This window comes from Crinia signifera, chromosome 4 (genome assembly GCF_055691185.1).
Source record: "Crinia signifera chromosome 4, ASM5569118v1, whole genome shotgun sequence".
Classification (NCBI taxonomy): domain Eukaryota; kingdom Metazoa; phylum Chordata; class Amphibia; order Anura; family Myobatrachidae; genus Crinia; species Crinia signifera.
Genome location: NC_139220.1, coordinates 223,872,208 through 223,886,595, shown reverse-complemented (window position 1 = coordinate 223,886,595; position 14,388 = coordinate 223,872,208). Strand labels below are relative to the sequence as shown.

At 45.5% G+C, this 14,388-nt stretch overlaps 1 protein-coding gene and 1 long non-coding RNA gene across 5 annotated transcripts in view; both read right to left on the bottom strand.

Annotated features, from left to right (window-relative positions):
* RAB27A (RAB27A, member RAS oncogene family) overlaps positions 1–3,729 on the bottom strand; it is a 117,435-nt gene extending 113,706 nt beyond the window's left edge. The window contains exon 1 of one of the 4 annotated variants that reach the window (XM_083183879.1): positions 3,561–3,729. The gene's annotated coding sequence lies outside the window, so the exon portion shown is untranslated. Of the gene's footprint in view, positions 1–3,413; positions 3,535–3,560 lie in introns of those variants that run through there. The other 3 variants (XM_083183878.1, XM_083183876.1, XM_083183877.1) reach the window with 3 other exon arrangements.
* A 6,730-nt stretch (positions 3,730–10,459) lies between these two features.
* Positions 10,460–14,336, bottom strand: LOC146075038 (uncharacterized). The gene is made up of 3 exons (XR_014473493.1): positions 14,209–14,336; positions 13,296–13,367; positions 10,460–10,524 (listed from the first exon to the last, which is right to left on the bottom strand). It is a non-coding gene; the product is annotated as an uncharacterized LOC146075038 (long non-coding RNA).
* Between the last annotated feature and the right edge of the window lie 52 nt (positions 14,337–14,388).

Sequence of the window (14,388 nt, the reverse complement as noted above, 5' to 3'; positions counted from 1 at the left end):
CCTGAAGCGTGGCGAGCCCCACGAGGGGACGCGGATACCTGTGAAGCCCGCGAGGGGACGCGTATAGCTGTGAAGGTATCCACGTGCGCTCGCCACGCTTCGGGCTCGGTGGCTCGCTGCGCTCACCACACTATATAAAATCAACTCCACGCCGACGTGGATAGTGGGGGTATGAAAAGGTCGGAGGACGCGTACCGCCGCCGCTCGCCACGCTTCGGGTTGGCGTTGATAGTGGGGTGGCTTTAACAATGGGGGTCATTTAGCCATCAGGGTGGGTATACAATTAAAAATGGGGTCTGGGGGCCATTTCACATATGAAACAGGCATCTGGGTGCCTGTACATATTAAAATCGCATCGCATGCAATACAATAGCATACAATGCAACGCGATTTTCTCTTCAAGGGAAATCGCGTCAAATCGCATGCTTAGGGTACTGGCATACAATTTCAACATCGGGTGCCCAGATAAGTCACAAGTACCATTGGATAACAACTCTTTGTGCTGATCTGAAGGGACCCATCATGCATCAGACTGTGCAAAGCAACTTTCCAGGAATGAAGAAACTGTGGCGAAGCAGTTTACTACACATGTGCAATCGGGAAAAACAACCCTGGCAAACACATTAACCCACTGCGATTAGATACAATGCTGCTCCAGCAAAAGTCTGCTTTTCTTTTGGGCACACCTTATATGTGTGTCACACATGGTTTGCTCTTGCTGGCTATAAAGTGCCTCTTATACTGAGAATTCCTTATGTGGAAAATGCTTCACCTGCTGGCATTAATCCAATGTATACTACACTTCCCCTTCATGCAAGGCGTAGTCAGAACTTTTTCAACTCCATAGCAACATTTTAAAGGGGCGCCCACCATAATGCTTCTAATGAGACCTCTCTCCATTGCAGTTATTTATTTTATATCCCTTAGTTCCCAATATGCAAAACTGTAGTCCTGCCAGTACAAATTATACCCCCAATTCACCACACAGTGCCCATAATATACTGTATAGCTATCTACCTATGGCTAAATACAAGGCCTCTGAAATGATGTACCGCCAGTGACCAATAGAGGCCACTTAATGGACCCAATTACTCCTTAACAGAAAGCAAAATGATCTGTTTCAAACTTGCTCTATATGTAGAGAGGGAGCTGTGAATAGAGAGATTGGAGGAAGGACCATATGGGAACTAAGACAGAATTTTGACAGGCTTCTTACTAGTGGTATATATTATTCCACATTGGAGTAACCCCAGTTCATATTATGCCACATTGTAGTGCCCTCCATTTATATTACAGTGCCCACTGTATAAGCTATACTATAGTGCCACCAGTTGAGGACAGGATGCATCACATTTAAATGCAATGCTTCCAGGGTTATGGGTCATTAGGTTGACCACTAAAGGCCAACATTGCATAGGTTGACATAGCTAAGGTCGACACAAGCATGATGTCAACACTGGCAAGGTTGACAGTCAAAAGGTCAACATTCATTTTTCACTTTTTTTCCCCCAAACGTCGACATGGACAGTGTCAGTGTACCACGTCCCCTCGCATGGCACGCTGCCCTCACTAGTCTATTCTCCCTACACGCCCTAATGGATGGTAGGGCATGAAATACCGCCTGTCGGCACATGTGGGCTAAAAAACGTTTTAAAAAATCATGTCGACCTTCTGACTGTCAACCCTGCTATTGTCGATCTCATGCTTATGTCGACCTTCCAACCCATTTCATGTGTCAACCTAAGCCATGTCGACCTTTAGTGGTCAACCCAATGAGCGTATACAGCTTCGTGCCACTCATGACATGCATATACTGTAAGTGTTTATTAATGCTGTATGCATTAATATTTCAGCAAAGGACAGCTCTTCCCATCAGAACTGTCATTAGTGGTATGGGGACTTCCAGATGCATGACCCTGGAGTCTTCACATGCATTATACGCCGCATGCACCATAGCGGTGCTTGAAAAGAAATGCAAACAGAAGCCCAGGTGGTTTTACTCCGTAATGCCATACTGTGTCAATGTACAGTGTCCTCTAGCTCAGGCTATTCAACATTACAGTACTCAGATAAGACAATAGTAAAATGCAAAGCCCCTAATTATAATATCCACTGAAAATGGACTGCCAGCTCATGAAATATGCAGGTTAGTGTCCGCACATATCCGCAATCCATTTGCTTCTATGGGAAATTTGCGGGTGCAAATGGATCTCAGTCTCTTGCAGCTTAGTGTTCCCACAAGTGCACATAACTGGAGAAAACGCTGCAAGGCAGTAGTAGGACACATCTGCAGTGGCATCACAGAGAGGGCATGGTTTACACCCAGGTGTCAACAACTTGCTCAATGACAGAAGCAAGGTGCTACACTAACATTACCGATCACATTTTGTCACAGTGTGGGAGCTGGCATCGCAGAGAAGTCTCCTAAGGCAGAACACATCCCCCCCCCTTTTTAGAGACTGCCACAATGGGTGTGGAGAGGGTAATCTTTCATACCACAAATGCAGGGGTCGCACCCAGGATTAGGACATGGGTCCATTCCAGGAGCAAACCAGCAGTTGCAGTCTGCAAGCTCCTATGCCAACCCGGCTTATTGCCAGGTCGGAGCGATGGCATGTCTTCAAGGCGCGGGGGAGGAGGCAGCACTTGGACCTGACAGTACTGCCTCCTCCATACTTTGAAGGGGACCCGGGTTACCCATTCACACCGCACCATACCCCGCAAAGATCCCAGGAGCAACCCTGGTAGATTATGGCCAGGGACCATTTCACACCAGCACTACACCCGGGTTGCTCCCAGGGCCAACCTGGGAAAAAAGGCCAGTACAAATTGGGTATAAGTGATGCCACCACACATCTGAAATAAAGGCAACGTTTTTTCAAAACATAATATGTTCCGTGGTTTGGTTTTATTTTTATACAATGCAAACATTCCTTAAGTTTTTAAAACCTATAAAATCCTGAAATATAGATTGGGAAAAAAAATATTTTAGTTTTTTTTAATTCAAAAAAATCTGTGGCTTAGTTATTACTTTCTGATTCCTTGTATGGGCTGAACATGCAATCTTGCAATAAAAACAGATTATGAGGAAAATCTCCCCAAAAAAAAAAAAGAAGTTAAAGAAAAAAAATTGTCACTTCTAAAATCCATTAATACCGGTTATACGAGCAAACATTAAACATTTACTATGGTATATAACAGAATAAGCCATTGCTTTGTATCCGCATACACTTACTGTGAACCAACAAAGGGCATTTACCCCTGGTAACACAAATACAATTAAATTAATATTTCAAGAGGATACAAAAGAAACAAAAAACAAACAAAAAAAAAGTAGTTATTTCTCATACAACAGCACAATATGTGCATTACTAGCCTATCTATGCAGTACGTCGTTGGCCATGGACACTTACAGTATTAGGCAGCATCACAGCCCCAGCGAGGGAGGTGGTCACTCAGGTGTACAAATGTGAGCTACAGGTCCCTTTTCCCATCACTGACCACATGATATCGCTGCGCTCCTTTTTCTACATAGCTAGATGACAAGACGCGGCTCTCACCTGTAGCGCCCGTAGCCTCCGTCACCAGCATCCACATCCCGGCGCCTGCAGCAACTTATGTGCCTATATTTGGCTGCCACTAGTGTGCAGCGGTACAACTGCAGCAGGACATCACTTCCCGGGCCGGGGTAAGACACGCCCTCACGGGGGCGGGGTCTAAAACCCTGGCTCATACGCATAGGGCGCCCCTCCTATAATGCCCCTAGGTCTATCGGTATATCAGGCAGCACATTGATTCATGTGTATGGTCACGGTGCTGGCAGCTGGTGTAATGGACGTGCAGGAGGAAATGTAACAGCGACAGCGGGCACTGAGGCTGATAATGAGGATGAACACCGGCTGCATTTGAGTGGATAGAAAATACGAAAACACTCCCGTTATGCACACAGAATAAACCTGTTTTACAGTCGGAATTGTACATTACTTAATACTTGCTATACGCAAATAAAGCGGCCTTCATGCTGTTAAGAAAGGGGATAATTTTATTAGTGTTGATATTAAAGGAATAGAAAAATTACATTTGCACCGCCATTGATTAGCAGTCGGATGCTCTAAACGGGAAAAGGGCACTAGGTTGACATCACTGATGGTCGACATGCAGGAAGGTCGCCATGGGTTAGGTTGACAGGGTCATAAGGTCGACAGTGAAAAGGTCAACATGAGGTGAGCCAGCATGTGCCGACAGGCGGTAATTGATGTCCTACCATCCACTAGGGCAGGGGTGGGGAACCTTTTTTGGTCCAAGGGCCATAGGTTAAAATCTTTAATAGGCAGTGGCACTTACACATTTTCTGCTGCACATGCCCCGCGCACCGGCTGCCAGCTTCACCTGTCCCATGCTCCGGCTGCCGCTGATTAAGACACTTCTCACGAGATCTCCCGACATCTTGTGATAACACACCCTTCCTCGAATCCTGGACAAGCCACTGGGCGGGTGGACGGGCCAGCCACACTGGCTACGGGGACCGTTTACGGCCTGAGGTTCCCCCCCTGCACTAGGGCGTGGTGACGAAGCACTGCGAGCTCAGCGAGCCATGTGAGGGGACACGGTGATACGTTTTAGTGTCTATGTCGACTGTGTCAACAACAATCAGGATAAAAAAAAAATACATTTTTAGCGGATATTTTGAACATCGCTCAGAGATGTTGGCACTCAAAGTGTTAAGTATACACTTTACTGTAAAAACACATTGTCAACATTCAGACAATGGTGCTAATTCAGGTTGGATTGCATAAGCGATCTATCCTGCATTGTGCCCGATGGTGGGGTTCTGCACATGCACAGGAACTATCCTGCGGTCACCGCCCAGAACCGTCTCTGCCTGAGTGACAGACAAAGGTGTTCACTGGAGAGCCCTGGATTGCAAGGTGCAGCTTCATTGGCCTCACAAGCTGGTTGTAACAACCTGCCTGAGCAGGGGTGTAACTCAGGGGCAAATTTAGGGGTCAGGCCGCCCCTAGGCACAACATTTTTGCCCCCCCCCCCCCCCCCACCTATTTTAATATAATCATTATTAAGGTATAAGTCTATCTATCAGTCTGGACTGCTAACTGTATGGAGGACCCGGATGGAGGGAGGGTGAATTAACTTTATGTGCAGTCTCAGTCAGTCTCTCTCACACTGACTGACTGCAGGGAGGTTCGCGCTGCTCAGCCTAGCTGCTTTCCCCGCCTGCAGCAGTGAGCCAGAGCAATTCAGCTCAGCTCACTTAGCGGCGGAGCCGGACGCGCAGGGGGACTGTCGGAGATGTACTCTGCATGACAGAGCGGGTGGGCAGCGGTCGGTGACGAGCAGGGGGACCGTCAGAGATAGACGGTGATGTACTCTGCATGGCAGAGCAGGTGGGCAGGGGTGGGTGACGAGCGGCACTGCCGCTGACATATGATGAATCATGTCGGTGGTGGCGCCACTTGTCACTTGCCGCTGCCCACCTGCTCTGCCATGCTGCTATTTAAAAGAACGTCAGCATGCTGTGCCGCCCTTGATTGGTGCCGCCCTGAGGCCGGTGCCTCACGGGCCTAGGCACAAATCCGGCCCTGGTGTAACTACCATAGGTTCAAGGGGTGCAGCTGCTATGGGGCCCAGAGCTGAAGGGGGCCCATCTTTGCTGTCAAACTAATATGTTTTTCATACATTTATCACCATCAGTTGCTATAAAGGGGGCCCTTACAAACTTTTGCTATGGGGCCTACGAATATCTAGTTACGACTCTGTGCCTGAGTAATGCTGTGTACACACTGGTACAATCTGCATAACAGGGCAGCCAAGACTTTCTGGTTAAGATATGGAAGCGCGCATCTTGAACTCATCTGGTTCGCTTGGGATAAAACCCATACAATCTGCATGAGATCCAGATAAGATTTTGACTATATAGTCAAAATCTTATCTGGATCTTATGCAGATTGTATCAGTGTGTACACAGCATTATGCTGTGTACACACTGATACAATCTGCATAAGATCCAGATAAGATTTTGACTATATAGTCAAAATCTTATCTGGATCTCATGCAGATTGTATGGGTTTTATCCCAAGCGAACCAGATGCGTTCAAGATGCGCGCTCCCATATCTTAACCAGAAAGTCTTGGCTGCCCTGTCTATATAGTGCAGATCTGCACTATATAGTCTAAATTGAATGCAGATAGTGTAAATTGTATGCAGATAGTCTAAATTGTAATCTCATTTGGATCTTATGCAGATTGTACAAGGGATAGACTTTCTCAAGCTGCAGTCGCAGAGGAACACTGCGACCAATGGACTTTGCACTGAGGCTAATTGAGTATGCCACATTGGGCCTTATTCTAGTTCACTCTCATCCTGTGTACACACTTGTACAATCTGCATGAGATCCAGATGAGATTTTGACTATATAGTCAAAATCTCATCTGGATCTCATGCAGATTGTATGGGTTTTATCCCAAGCGATCCAGATGCGTTCAAGATGCGTGCTCCCATATCTCAGCAAGAAAGTCTTGGCTGCATAGACTATATAGTGCAGATCTGCACTATATAGTCTAATGGAGCCCACACACGTGCCGATCCCAGCGTGCGTTGTGGGCTTAACTAGCACACATAGCATCGCATCGTATGCCTTGTGCATACGATGTGCATGCGATGCGATGCTATGCTAGAAAAGGCTAGTACAAAAAGTATGTGCAGCACATACTTTTTGTACTGTACGATGAGATGCCGCGGGAGCGCGCACCCCATTGTACAGCATCGCACCGCCGGCAACGGTGCGTGTGTGGGCTTCTTAAATTGTATGCAGATAGTCTAAATTGTATGCAGATAGTCTAAAGGTGCCCATACACGTTACAATTATTGTATACAATATTGTATACAATATCGCATCTCGGTTATGCGATGAGATGAGATCTAGTAAAAAAAAAATGTGCTGCACATATTTTTTGTACTAGATCTCATCTTATCTCATCGCAAAACCCAAATGCGATGAGATGCGATATTGTATACAATATTGTATACAATAATTGTAACGTGTATGATTACCTTAAATTGTAATCTCATCTGGATCTCATGCAGATTGTACAAGTGTGTACACAGCATAGAGGCAAATTCCTTCTCAAATGGACAAAACCATGTGCACTGCGGGGGGGCTGATGTAACATGTGCAGAGAGAATTAGATTTGGGTGGGGTTTTACTTCAAAGTGAGATCTATATTGCAGTGCAAAAATAAAGCAGTCAGTATTTTCCCTGCACAGAAACAAAATAACTCACCCAAATGTAATTCTCTCTGAACCTGTTACATCTGCCCCCCTGCAGTGCACATGGTTTTGTCCATCTGAGAAGGAATTTGCCTCTAATAATGCTGTGTACACACTTGTACAATCTGCATAAGATCCAGATGAGATTACAATTTAGACTATCTGCATACAATTTACACTATCTGCATTCAATTTAGACTATATAGTGCAGATCTGCACTATATAGACAGGGCAGCCAAGACTTTCTGGTTGAGATATGGGAGCGTGCATCTTGAACGCATCTGGATCGCTTGGGATAAAACCCATACAATCTGCATGAGATCCAGATGAGATTTTGACTAACTAGAATAAGGCCCATAGTGTACAGGTGGAGTGTGCATGGGCATGGTATCTCATGCCCATGCGCACACCTGGAGCGAACGCCTTCGGCGATTTTTGCACTCGCTGGGGTGTTTCCTAAATGATGGGCAGGCAGTGGACAGCCTCTGGGGTCCGCCCAGCATTTTATGGGCGTACCCACAGAAACAGTGGGTACACCCATGGAAACGCTGGACGGACACCTAAGAACCTGCTTGGGGTGGGCGGATGACATCACATGACATCAGCAGCCGCCCCCATTTCGGCCATCACCGTGCAGGATAAAAGACTAGGCATTATAGTCTTATATGCGAAGGGAGGAAAAATCATTCCATGATGAGCAACCACAAAATTATTTTTTTCCTCTGTGCGGCCGCATGCTAATGTGTACACATCCCCTCGTATTGTGTCGCGGGGATGCGTTCAGTGTTTACCTGCCGAATAGATGCAGCCTTGCGAGCAAGTCTGAATTACCACCTTGGTCCTCTTACTTGCATGTGGAGGGAATCACATTTTGTTACCTAATCAGAGCTGGTCGCTAAACAGGTTACAAAACAATTACATTTATTTACTACCAAATCTAGATAAGGCCCTTCTTTAAACATAGCATTTTCACTATCCCATATAATAAAAGGCTAAAGGTGCATACACACTGGGCAGCAATACTAAGCTTTTAGCTCAAAATCGTCCCATTCGGCCTTGTCCAGACACCGTCACAGACATTATATTGTTTCATCATTGTGAAGGGCTGGTAACTAATAGTCTATAAATAGTTACCAAATTATGGTCAATTGATTCATTCATTTTTCTAAATCATTTAATGGTTGCCAATAAATGTACTGATGATTGGCAACTATAATTAAGCTTCACCTATTGAGTAAGACTAAAGACAAAGTTAATGTCTCTAAAGAGAAATAATAGTGTAAATAAAATATCTAAAGAAATACTTTGCTGCCATCTATTGGACAAACATATATTTAAAAAAAATGAAAATCACTGATACTGTATATACTTTTTATTTTAGGCATATGCATTTGGCAAGCAGAACAGTACTCCAGGGTGCACTGAAGTATATATTCACTTCCCAATAAATTATTAGCATAGGGACGGTCCTCCCGAAACTGCAGGTGTTTTCCTTCCCAGTACTCTGCCACTATAATCTGTCTTCCCACCCCTTTATCCTCATAGGAGGTGGACCAGCAACCAATCAGGGAATCTGCTGCAGCAGCAACTCGCATATCCCCAGCGAGTGCTTGAAGTTCTGAACATTTGACACTGGACAGTCAGTGATTGAACTTACAGCATGTTTGCAGGCCCGAACCACATCACGGCTTTCTTCTAGCATCATTGATGTCCAGGCAGTTTATGCCTCACTTAGTTAGATACGAAGAAAAACCATAGCATTAGGGGGTGAACTTTTGGTGCATGGGGTGCCCCAGATTGCTTTGTCTGGACCACTTTAGGGCACCATTACATAGTTCAATGTTTATTTATTATTTATGGAACACCTTCGAACTTTCACTTTTTTAACACTTCTACAACTGGGCAACTGCTTTCACTTACCTAACACTCGGATATTTCACGGTTATTCTTTTATTTGTGTGATGCCCTGCGCCCCAGAGGAGAACCTCTATAACGTTAGGGACCTACCCAATGATGTTACATTGACAATTGGTGGGTAGACTCATAATAATGGCCAATTTGATACCAAAACCCTCTTATAGGATACATAATTATTACATTTATTAAAACTGTAATGGCTCTATGGCGGACTTGTCTTGCTTCTTTGTTGTAGTACTGAGGGCCGCATTTATCAAGTAATATTTGCGGCTAAATCCCCCAGAACACACGTTTTGGGGGGTTAGCCGCAAATATTAAGTATCCCCCTAATGTATCACAGGGGATCGCATCTCCGATCCCTGCTGCAATCCCATCTTCACCGCCATCAGCCGCATTCCCCATAGGTTTCTATGAGGGACGCAAAGCTGCCTGATGTATCAACATCGGACAGCCCGGCTTCGCACCCCTGGCTTATTGCCATTCTGATATGGCGATAGCCCATTGTAGCCCCGGCGGCAGTGCATAACAACGCATGCGCAGACCCCCCGGCTTCCGGGTCAGCGCTTCGGAGGGACGGGCTCTTTTCGGAGCCCTGTCCCTGCACATCCCGACGAAGTAATTGCATTTTACAATGCGCTCCTGGGTGGTAATTTTCCACCCAGAACGCATTGTAAATGCGATCAATGATAAATGGGCTCCTAAATCTCAGCTAGGTAGCACGTCCCAATAGAAGTAGCTATGGTGCGCAGTGCAAACCCCCTCCCCTCAACATTGCTAAATATAGTACCTTAGTGTGTCCAGTGCAACCATCATGCACGCATTCAGACGATTATAGTTAACTCTGAAAATATGGGCATTGGATGAGGCACATTATCGTTCTGTTTGCTTTTTGTTTGGATTACTTTAATCTCTAATCTTTGTTTTTGTGATGAAATAATTATTTTGGAAAACATGAATTTTTTGTGTCACTGCTGTGATGAGTGCGCTTCATAAAGACAATGCATGACTGATGTACCATTGTTTTGAAAAATAAATTAACCAAAATATTTTTTATTTCACTGTTAAATTTGAAAATACCAAACACAATTAGGAAACTGCTTTATTCTTTACCTTTCTCAACAACATCAGTAGTTTTAACATCACTTTGTGAATTCCTCTGTTCATACAGGTACTGTTCAAAAACTGGCCTATAAATATATACACCACCAGTAAATCCAAGTAGGACTGCCAAGAAGAGCTGGCCAAAAGGAATTCCACGATTCATTTTCAGTATAACAACTTTAACCTCTATATCAAAAGGAATGACTTTCAAACGCAGGATACCTGTAATGAATTAAGTAAAAATAAAAAAAGTCAGTGTACAGCAAGATGTCATTTAAAACAAATTATATTAACTGAATTAGGACTGTGCTGCCCCACACTCCCCTTCCCCCTTTTTACTCCCTAGGGCAGCAGTTCCCAACCTCGGGTACCCTGCAGACCGGTTGTGGATACTTGAAAGTTACACCTCTTTCAGACAGAAAATGAAATTACCGGGTGAAGCAGTTTTACCCGGTAATTTTCTGAATAACACGGGTCCTTTTTCTGTGTGAAAGGGCACTCCCGGGTCATAAATCCCATGTCTCCGACCCTAGAATTAGACCTGGGTCGAGGACACGGGATTTATGACCCGGGTTGACCCTTTCACACAGAAGAAAAAACAGTGTTATTCAGCAAATTACCGGGAAGAAATTTTCAACACGTTAATTTGTTCTTCTGTGTGAAGGGGGATCAGGCGGCTCTCTGAAAAATGACCTGGCATTTGAAATGCTGTGTATTTGCTGGGACTTTTCTGCCTGAAAGGGGTATCATTTTGGTAATGGCAGAAGAAGAAGTAGTCTCCCAATGACGGAAGAAGTCTCTCATTGCCACGGAGACAAACCACACTGCGTCACATGGTTATGTCTGCACCATCTTTTGACCGACCAGCAATCCACTGGGAGCTTCCCAGTGCTGCCCACAGACATCAGCGAACATCTGCCCTGTGCTGACATGGGTGGATAAAGCAGCTGCAATAATCCTACAACATTAGGAACCCCGGAGACATTACACAGCCAGACAGGGTACAGAGAGGGACCCGGTTCCTGACCACATACTACTCCTCCGCTATTCCTTACTATAAAGACACGCATAACATTCACTTCCACTACACTCGTAAATACTGTGGATATTCAAATTGAGAAGAGGGGGTACTCCTAAACAAGGGGTATGGGAGAGAAAAAAAATTTGGGAACTGCTGACATAGGGCACAGGTTCTCATAATTGGTTCTCAGGACCCCACACAGTGCAGGTCTCCACAAAGAATCAAGTGAATTAATTAGCTCCACCTGTGGATCTTTTAAAATGTGTCAGTGAGTAATGAGTGCACCTGTTGGGTGACCTGGAAAATGTGAACCGTGTAGGGTCCTTAGGACCGAGTTTGAGAACCACTGCCCTAGGGCAACAAACTCTCCTTTATAGCTCTACTCGTCATTAAATATTTAGGGCTTATTTCCTGAAAACACCCATTTTCGAAAGAGGTAACCGCAAAAAATTTGTATCACCCTTATGTTTCACAGAGAAATGACAGCAGATACCTCCCTTCCAGACAGCAAACCCCATAAGATGCTATGGGAATGCAATGCTGTCATAGTTCCCAAGCTCCAGAAAGCAAATCATTCCCAAGCTTGGCCCCCTGTAGCGAACGCCATCTGCAAACCTATTAAAGCACATAGGCTACACATCGTAAAATTAGAGGAAAGGGGTTTGTCTAAAACCATACCGGCAATTACACAGGGATAGTTAGCGGAATCAAGCATGCACAGATACCACTCTTTTCAAATGGGTGCCAGATGGCCTCCCAACAGTCATTACACAGACATAAAAATCCCAACTGTTAAAAGCCAACAGTCGGGATCCCAACTGACAGGGGCTTTTCTGCCTTGTCCAAAACCCCCCATAGAGGGAGAATAGTATATGTGGCAAACGCAGTGAGCCACCGAGCCCACAAGGGGCTTCCTTGCGCTTTCCCCATCAGAGTCCCGGCAGTGAGGATTCCCACGTTGGTGTAATGACTGTTGGAATCCTGACAAGTGGGACGTCATAGCACACCCTTGCATATTGCACACATAGTATATGTGGCAGGTGTGCAGTTACACATTCTGGTGTAAAAACTGAATATTGTAATGTGAATCTGGGTGTTAATATTACCAGATCACATTAAATTTGTGATTATTGATAAATGGGCCTCTTCGTAATTGGCACAAGTCTATGATGTAAGAGCCCAGAGTTGCATTTCCACTACATTATCAACATGGAAGAGGAGAGAATCTGATCAACCATGTCAGGAACTGGTGCATAATGTGGGGGGTGATACTGTTAATATAAAGACAATGGCAGGCATTCAATGCCGGTGCGAGTGGCCGGCGAGGGGGTTAAACAGCGAGGATTGCTGAAAACCAGCGATCCTCGCTGTTTAACCCCCGCGCCGGCCGCTCGCACTATGCAACGCTCTGGGGAAATCCTCGCCGTCACAGGACGGCGAGAATTCCCCAAAACAGCGAGACCCACGGCTGCTGCAGAAAACTCGCAGTTTTTAGCCGCGGGTCTCGCTGCTTCTGGAGCCGCATCCGACAATTCCCCCTTTCTCAAAATACGGAGCGAGGGGAAATTGGCGGATGAGGGGCTGCATTGAATGTCAGGAAGCCCTGCTCGCTGTCACCACTCGCCCAGAGCATTGAATACCTGCCATTGAGTAATGTCATGTCGCTCATTCAATGTTTAGGGTACTCTTTAAATGCTTTTCATCCCAGGCTTTTTTTTTGCAAGGAGACAGGTATGGAGGTGACCTGGCACGCCCCGGCTCCCTTTACTAGCATTGAAATATTGCAGAATTGACTATTTTTGGATTCTATCATTGCTCTCCATGTGATGGACTCTGCAAAGTATCAAATCACGATTTTTAGACCACTAAGGAGTGCGTTGTACAAATCGGAGGTGCTACTTCAGTACACTGGTGGTTTGGGATATAAGGACCATGGCATGGTTGAACCGGATGAGGGTTACGCTGTACTTACTTCCTCCAAATTTTTACTTTTGCAATACTGTGCGGTGCATCTGCGTGTATATAATGGCATGTCATCTGTGATCTGTCAGAAAGAAGAAATGGATGAGAGTGACGTTACATACACACTGATCAGGCAAAAAGTTCAAAACATGGTGTACACTAAATGACATGTTTCCAAACATGACACATTCCAGAACGAACAAAATGCTTTGCCCCTTGATTTCCCTTTTGATTTAAGATTGCCTTCATCAAACAGGTTAAATGATAAGTAAGGTAACACTGAAGCGGGACTATGTAAAAACCGGACCGGGACTAAACCCCGGACAGGACATCAAAATCTGCAGTCCGGAGCTTGCAGGGTCCGGTCCGGGGGGGTGTCCTGTCCAGGGGGGTCCCTGTGATAGCTATCACAGGGACATGGGGAGGGGAGATTACAGCCTCTCCGGACCGTCCGGTTTTTGCTACATGCCCGGACCATACAGGGAGGCTTTATTCTACCCCTCCTCCTTTACCTGGTGACTGGTGTGACAGGCAGTCCCCCTGGACAGGAGTCGGACACCCCCGGACCGGAGGCTACAAGCTACAAAAAGCAGAGTTTGATGTCCAGTCCAGCGGTCCGGAGGTATTGTCCTGGTCCGGTTTTCACCCATACCCCACTAAAGCGAACATTGTTATTGTTAGCAAACACTGACATGCACGATAATATCATTAACGATATCGTTATCATGCATATTATACGTGTTTATCGCATAGTGCATATATAGGGCTTTAGTGGAAAGTCCAGGAACAGAGCATTCCTGTTCTGGAATTCTGGAAAGGGTCAAGTTCAGGGTGCTACAGAACTCTGAACAAGTTTATGTTCTGAAGCAGTTTAGTGATGCTAACCCAGGGAGTTCCCATGTTCTGAACTAGAACCAGGTCACCTTTTTATATTGCGTTAGTAATGCAGCAGCGTTGAAACCCAGAAAACATGAGCAGTCAGGTCTGCTGAGGACCGGACCCGAGCCACACACACAACAAGGCTGCTGCTGGACTGGGAGGTCAAAAACAGACACGGCCTTACCACTGAGAGTCACACACCCTGCTGGTGATGTCACGAGTAC